This window comes from Crocodylus porosus, unplaced genomic scaffold, assembly GCF_001723895.1.
Source record: "Crocodylus porosus isolate Cpor-Errol unplaced genomic scaffold, CroPor_comp1, whole genome shotgun sequence".
Taxonomy (NCBI): Eukaryota; Metazoa; Chordata; order Crocodylia; family Crocodylidae; genus Crocodylus; species Crocodylus porosus.
Window position 1 is genome coordinate 555,383 of NW_017728951.1, and position 7,744 is coordinate 563,126.

Here is a 7,744-nt window from a genome sequence, read left to right on the forward strand (position 1 = left end):
GAGCCCCCTTGCACAGCACAGGGCAGTGGGGTTCATTTGGCACCCACGCAGCATCTGTTCTATGGCAATCGCCATTCCTGCAGCTGGTGAGTGTGGGGATTTTTTGTTTTTTTTTTTAAAGTGCTGGGACTAAGCTGAATGTCATTTATCTTACCTAAAAAAGTATCCATAGATTTACTGTTGTTGTTTCATTTGCCATATATTTAATACATAGACAGGCTGACCATATGGAAATCCCGGTACTCTAGGACACTGTGTCCCTTTACCCCGCACAAGTTGGCTGGGGCAGGGCTGCATGCTGGGCGGGCAGCCTGCCTGACAAAGGCACTCCATGCCACTCCAACTCCTGGCCAAAGTACACCCATTGCCCCTGAATTTCCAGGACACACATTATAAATTCCCAACAGCTGATCAGGACTGGACTTTGAAACCTGGGACTGTCCCAGATAGTCTATGCATAGGGCAACATATGGTCACCCTATGCACAGACTAAATTAGAAACTAAATAGGAAGCATAAAGTCGCATTAATATTATTTAAGAGAAGTAATAAAGTTAATGCACCATATCAAATACGCAGCACATAGAAATTTACCCTACATTTGAAAAGCATCCTATTAAAATACAGCTTACAGGTTCTTTTATGGCTTTTGTTTAAATTAAATATAATCAATGGTATTAAAATAATGTCTGGTGAATCATAAGAGAACTTTTGTGACAGAAAAACAAATTGTAATATCAACTTATGTTCAGTTCCCTGCTTTCCATTATATCAATACTGTGCAACTAAATAGAATGAATGGCACTCCAGTACAGAAGGTACGGCACTAAAATCAGTTCTACAACAACTGAACAAGTCAGTCATCCTGGGAAAGCTGTCAGGTGGCATCATCTACCTCTTTAGAGAATTCATTAAGACAAAGTGCTTATTGGATACTAGTGAGCTAATCAATACAGGGGATTTTATCAGCAACAGACTAACACAGTCATTTCCAAATGATAAAATTAATTTTGTGGTTTACTTTGACCCCAAACCATCAGCAGCAAATCAAGATCCATTCATTGTTTATCAAAATGCTGAGGGTAATCAGCAAATTCAATATGCAGCCAGTATCTTCCAAACTAGGTCCAGCAGTAAGAGCAGAATAAACATGAACAGAAACCATGGGCTCAGCAACACCCAAAGAACAAGCCAAGCAGTTTTGAAACACCAGTCTACATGAATTCTTCATATTATTCTCTCTTGATCACAACAGTAGAATCTCAAAACTTTTCAATTTGTATCAGAATTACAACAGCAAGGGAAGATAATTACCACTGGCTTCTTAGGTGCACTGGGTTAGTGTCTTTACTTTCAAGGCCTCTATTTCCTCATATGTTGACCTCTATGAAGTACTATTAACAAAAAGTGCTATATCACAGGTAGTTACAAGAAAAAGAGCCTCTCCACACAAAATAGCCTTATAGAGACTTCAATCCATTTTATTTACACTACAAATTAGTACTAGATAATAAACTATGTAACAAACTTACATTTAAAACCCCCTCACAGAACAGGGGTGTTCAAACCCCCAGACCAAGGGCCAGGTCAGACTCCCTGCACCATGTCATCTTACCTGCAAGGCTCCCTATGGGTCTAAAAAATTAACAGCAGGGGAATGGTGGCACTGCTCCCCTGCTGCCAAATTTCTGGATCTGTGGGGAGTAGTACCATGGGCCAGAGAGCATGGCCCTGCACTCCGTGTAAGGCAGCACGATGTGGTGGATTCGGTGGGGTGGGGAGGTGTTTAGTGGGACAGTCACAGTCCCCTTTGATTATTGGTCCACCCAAAGTTTAAAACCAATTTCCTGGCAGTGGAAGCAGCATTTCTATTCAGGCAGAAGTGAGGGAGTCACTTGACTTGATAGTTCATTATAAAATACCCGATTCCTTCTAAACTCTTCATTCCCCAAGTGTTAACAACCCTCTTCCCTTTTTTAAAGGTCTTGATGTTCCACAATTTCAGCTATCCTTTCTTCTGCAATTCTGCTGTTAGCTGCTCCTCTTAACGTAGTTCCTAATTCATAGCCTTGCAGACTGCTTTTAACTCTAGCTAAAAACATTAATTCAAGTGTGAAAACATTAACTCACGTGAACACCAACTCAGGCATGGAAATAATTTTCACAGAAGCCCTAAATGCTTTGCCAAGATTATTGAGAAGGCTAGCTTGTGTTTTATTAGTTTGAAAGAGATATATATTTAATTCTAGCACTCACATGACTAAAGAAACAAAATCTATTGTTATTTTTACCTAGCTTCTTGTGTTTTGATACATAATATATGATATAGTAAATTAATGCATATTCCAATAGAGTTATATTTATTTTTTTCTTCAGTCTTTAACTGAATAATATATCCTTAGGCCCCTAGTATATTAGCAAAGCTTCAAAGTTCTTCTTAACCTGGAGAAAAATGTATGTTGTGTTATATGTGATGATCCACATTATCTGCATTTCAAAATCCTAGATCAGCCCATTGCAGCACAGAACCCAATTTGTGGGAGCTAGCCAAGACTGTGCAGGAGCTGAACCAGGTATGCATTGTGGGCAGAGGCAGTGCTGGGCCCAATCCAGCTGGAGACCAGTCCCATGCCACTCACCCAGCCTACAGGGCCAACAGGTGAAGCGCCACTGTAATAAGACATTGTTTTTTCAGAGAAAGAGAGAAAAGGTGACTAATTCAAAGTAAAACTTCAGGCCAAAGAAGAACTTTGTAATAGGCAGATTCAGAATTGAATTCCAGCTATTTTTTTTACATGAGTTTGATTGCCTTTAAAAAAGCTTTTATGTAAAAGTAAGTTTGAACACCTATTTTATATTTAAAGAAGAAATGTTAGGGTATGCTTTAGACAGGGCTGCACTGGGAACCAGAATCTATGAAGCATCCTTCAATCCATCCTTCAAGCTTCAATGATCTGGAAGAGGTAGAATAGGGAGTCAAGCCTTTAGACTCCTCATTTTCTGGGTCCATGATAGACAACAGCATGAGGCTGTACTACAGGGGTCAGCAGCCATCAGCACACATGCCATTAGTGGCAGGTGGAGATATTGTTCCCAGCAGGCCGGGAGGCATGCAAAGAAATTGGGGGGTTTTGAGGCTTTTTTTAAAGTTGCTGCTCCAGGCTCTCCTGTGCAGCCACAAGTCCCAGCGCCACAGCAGGCACTGGGCGGAGCCAGAAAAACACAGGTAGGGAAGCTGTCTGTGCTCTACTGCCCCCGCCCTTTGCTCCCAGGCTGCATCCTCCAGCCCAGCTGGCCCCTGGAGGGAGCTGCCCAGACAGACAGATGCTCTGTCCCACCCGGGGCACCACTGAGGTGCTGAGTGCTGGGGCTGGGCGGTCAGGACACTGTCTGGGTGGTGTGGGGGGAGGCGCCGTGGGCAAGCCAGCCCAGTCAGGCCCTTAGCAAGGTGGGGGCTGGGCAGGAAGTGGGGACTGCCCTGGGGCTGTGGGCTTGAGCTGTTGCAGGCGGGCAAGTGGGGGTGCTCAGCGGCACCTGTGGTGGAGCCTGGGCAGCCCGTGCAGCTCAGGGATGGGCCGCAGCCACCCTGCACATGTGGGGATGCTGCCTAGTTGGGGCAGGACATTGGGCTCAGGGGGTTTCCCTCTCCAGGATTGGACTCCCCGCATGCTGGGCACAGTGCAGGCAGGGCAGAGCCATCCCCGGTGCAGGGGCCTGGCTGCAAGAGCCCCCTGGAGCCTGGGAACAGCCACCATGGCTGCCTCAGCCTGCCCAGGTCCTGGTCTTGACCACCCACAGGTCCCCTTCAAGGGGCCAGGGCTGGGGCAGGCACTGCACAAAGCCGCTGTGCTGCAGGCTCCCAGCTGGCTCAGCCCTGAGCACCAGCTGTGGCGGCTGTTCCCAGAGCCCAGGGAACAGCCCATGGTTGCAGCTCCCACTCCCACTGTACCCTGCATACACAGAGACCAAACAGGGAGCTCCCTGGGCCCAGCATCCTGCTTCAGCCAGGCAGCATCCCTTTGTGGGCAGGGTGGCAGCACCCCATCCCTGCGGAGCTGCGCAGGCCGGCTGGGTCCCACCTCTGGTGCTCCTGGGCCCTCACTGTAGCCTGAGTAGTACAGCCCTGGGGCAGCCCTGCTCCCTACCTGACACCAGCTCTCTATTGTAAAAAAAAAAAATTTAAAAAAATTGATTTTAAAAAAAATTAAAGCAATATTGATGATTATTAATAGTATTAAATATGCAATGCATCCTTCCAAGTACCCCCTCCACCCCAGTTTTGTTTTTGGGCCGTGCTGGCACTCTAGCACCTTACAAGGTAGACACTGTGGTTTTTTCAGCACTCCTGCCAAAAAACATTGCCTACCCCTGCTGTACCAATTAATTTATGGATACAGTAAGAGATTTTGTTAACAGAGGGATACATTGAGTTCTTTGGTTTTTAAGTAAGCTTGACAGATTGGCTGTTTTCCTCCATAGCTTGGAGATGATTCTTAATCGAACACAAAAATCTTCTAATAATCTCAGCATTATAATAGACCTAATTTATGCTCTATAACAATAGTGTGTCATTTTTACACATTGTCTGTTCTAGATCAGTTTCGGCATGACAATACTGATCTTATCGATTTCGATAGTTGTATAAAATAAACAACTACAACTTAAGCTTGCAAAGCAAAACATAAGCTGTATACCTGAAAAGAAATGTGTTGAACTAAGAGTAAAAAGTTACAAAAATGTCACTTGATTCATTGAGGCAAGGATTTTTGTGGGTGATGCATCTTAGGACCAACTACATAGTTGGAATAGACTTAGAAAGCATTTTTCTCTATTCATTGGCATATCTGTCTGCTTTATTGTAGATGCCCTCTACTTATCTAGCAATTAAACACCATTTTCATCTTACTAATTAATTCAAGATTCAACTCAGTCATTTCAGACAGGTTCCATGCACCTGCACTGCAGTTGGCAATGCACCTCTGCCTCACCCCACAGTGCCATGGAGGTCACCATTCTCTTCCACAGACCAGTTGGGTCCCCAGGTGGCAAGCACAGGCATGGGAGTTGGTGATGATGAGGCCATTGTGGGTCCCATTCCAGCTCTCTGGACTTCCACACAGCTGCCCCTATGCTGCCTGGCCTGGGCAGCTGCTTGCAGCACCCAGTGCAGGGGCACAGCTCAGGACCAGTAGCTGCATGGCAGAGGCAATGCCCCACAGCACTTTAAGGCTCAGGGGGTGGGCTGTGGGCAGAAGTTGACTGCAGCTGGGCCTGGGGGCAGAAGCAGCCTACAGGCCTTGACAGCATAGGCCTGGGAGCTGCACGGCACTGAGGTGCTGGCAGGCTGGAGTAGCTGGCCTGCGGCCTACCCAGGGGAACACAGGGGCCCGCAGTTGCCTCAGGCTCCCTGCTTGTGTGCCCCAGGTCTCAAAATGCCTGCAGACTTTTAAAGGCTTGAGACAGAAGCTGCCATAGAGGCAGCTCAGCTCTGGGGCAGAAGAGGCTCCCAGCCCTCCTAGTGGCAGGGGTGACTTGGGAGCAGATTTGCTCCTGGGTTGCATCTACATATGCATTACTGCACAGTAACTAATCACAAATGAATCTGATACCTGCATTTGCAGGTACAAAATTTGCTCTTGATTAGGAGTTTTTACTGTGTAGAAAGCATGCACATGTAGACATGCACACTTACTGTGCAGTAAACTATACTACTGCACAGTTAAGTGCCTCGTGTAGATGTACCCACTGAGTACAAAAGACTGAAGATCTGATATTTATTACATACTAGAATGAGACCTGGAAAATATCCTTCCAGGTCATATTCAAGTCTTTTGGGATCCAAAATAATAGCAAATATAAATTTTAACATTTAAAATAAGTTATTTCTTTAAATGTGTGAGTCATGTTGACTGAACATTATTGAAAGGAGTTACTGAAATTCCTTCCAAGCTAAGGTACAAAAAGGTATTTAAATATTAAAAGTTACATCTTCTGATATAATGAGAAACCCTCAACTAAGAGCAAACTGACTTTGCCTCATTACCTTTAATTAGTTTTCCATTATTCATTGCCATACGCTGTTTGTTATAATGAATAAGTACGGATTTAAAATTCACAGTAGCCAGAGGCTAATGGTCATTTAGCAATATACAGTGCTCAAAACTACATCTGTATTTGTATCAGTTTGGTATTTTCACAAAGACAGCAAGACTTTGTTTTAAACTCATATTAGTCAACATTACACATTTCTTCCTTGAAACCAGTAGAACTATAGTGACATACAATGACTAAAGGACGTCAGAGTCAGAATCCCAGTTTTTACAAAAGATATAACTGAATTCAATACTCCACCTAGCTAAAATAGATGATCTTTTGAATTAAAATATTTTCCCATTGGAAAATGGGTTTCAGTGAAATTCACTGTAGGAACATACCCATTTGACAAAATAGTCTGACACTGCCAAGTAGGCAATATCATTTCCAACTCAACTACTGGGCATATGGACACAGCTATCATCACCTGCTTCCCATCTGTTTTGCACAAGGCCCAATCTAGTGAACATGATCTGAAATGGCCTACCAGATCAAGCCCTCCTGGTAAGATAAGCAGAATGTTTTGCTCATGATTTCTCCTGGGGTTTAGGAATCAAGCCAGAGCCATAACTGGGAACTTCTGGGTTCTGCATGCAGCAGCTGTGCATGGGGCAGTGTCAGGGGCTACACTGCTGGCAGTACAGTAACTGTTGGGCCAGCAGCACAGCTGCTGCTATATTTGTGTGCCCTCTTCCCCTCATTTCTCCAGAAGGCTCCTGGGGCTACTGCCCCGGCTGCTGCCCTGCTTCTTTACACTAATGCATCAAATGGCTCAGACTCATCAGGAATTGGACACACACACAGCTATACAATATACAAACATGAATCTTTGGTTTATCATATTGTACTAATACACGCACAACTGTTCACAAAATACGTTGAGATTCTTTTAAAAAACATTAGAAATATTGAGACATTAGTTCTACTATATCCTTTAACTTGTAAAATAAATCATATGTGCTTTATATAACATTCCTGATTTATCACATATGGTCTTAAAGTAGTCAAAATACTTAGTTTCAACTGCTTCCAAAAAGTTGCAGTATTTTCACATTTGCGAGCTAAGAGTCAGAAAGTGGCACTGTCACCGCTTTCTGGGTTCTATTTTCCAGCTATTTTTAAACATAAAGAAATGTAATGTGAAGAAAAGAAAAATAATTTTGGGATAGGAGATGGTCATTATTGTTCCAATGTTTTCAAATACTTGTTTCTGGGAGAAAAAAAAAGTATAAATGCTTGATATTACCCTCAATCTTCACTAATTAATAGGCAAGGTTAAGTAGTAAAATTTTTCTCAAGCTACTTTAAAGGAGAATTATTAAGGTTGTAATGTCAAGGACTCCAAAGTTATGAAATGTCAAAATGATGTTGCCTGAATAATGTCACTTCAGCCTTTTTCTTTCTGTAATCCCTATCTCACTTGTCTTATTCTCTGTTAACTTCATCAACAAATAGGCATCCAACTGCTATTGATTCCTCTCCTGTACAACCTAGATTTATTTCCAGGGTGGGCCTATCCTGTTTTCTTTGTGAGAAAAACTGGCATACCATCAAGCAATATGTGTGTGCGTGCATGAATATAATATATATACGTATGGGTGTATACATACGTTTATGCCCTAATGTGCATGTGTATGTATGTATGTATGTAT

At 43.4% G+C, this 7,744-nt stretch overlaps 1 protein-coding gene across 1 annotated transcript in view; it reads right to left on the bottom strand.

The window, feature by feature from the left end:
- Window positions 1–7,744, bottom strand: part of INPP5A (inositol polyphosphate-5-phosphatase A) — a 441,277-nt gene that overhangs the window by 294,042 nt on the left and 139,491 nt on the right. The gene's annotated exons all lie outside the window — the stretch shown is intronic.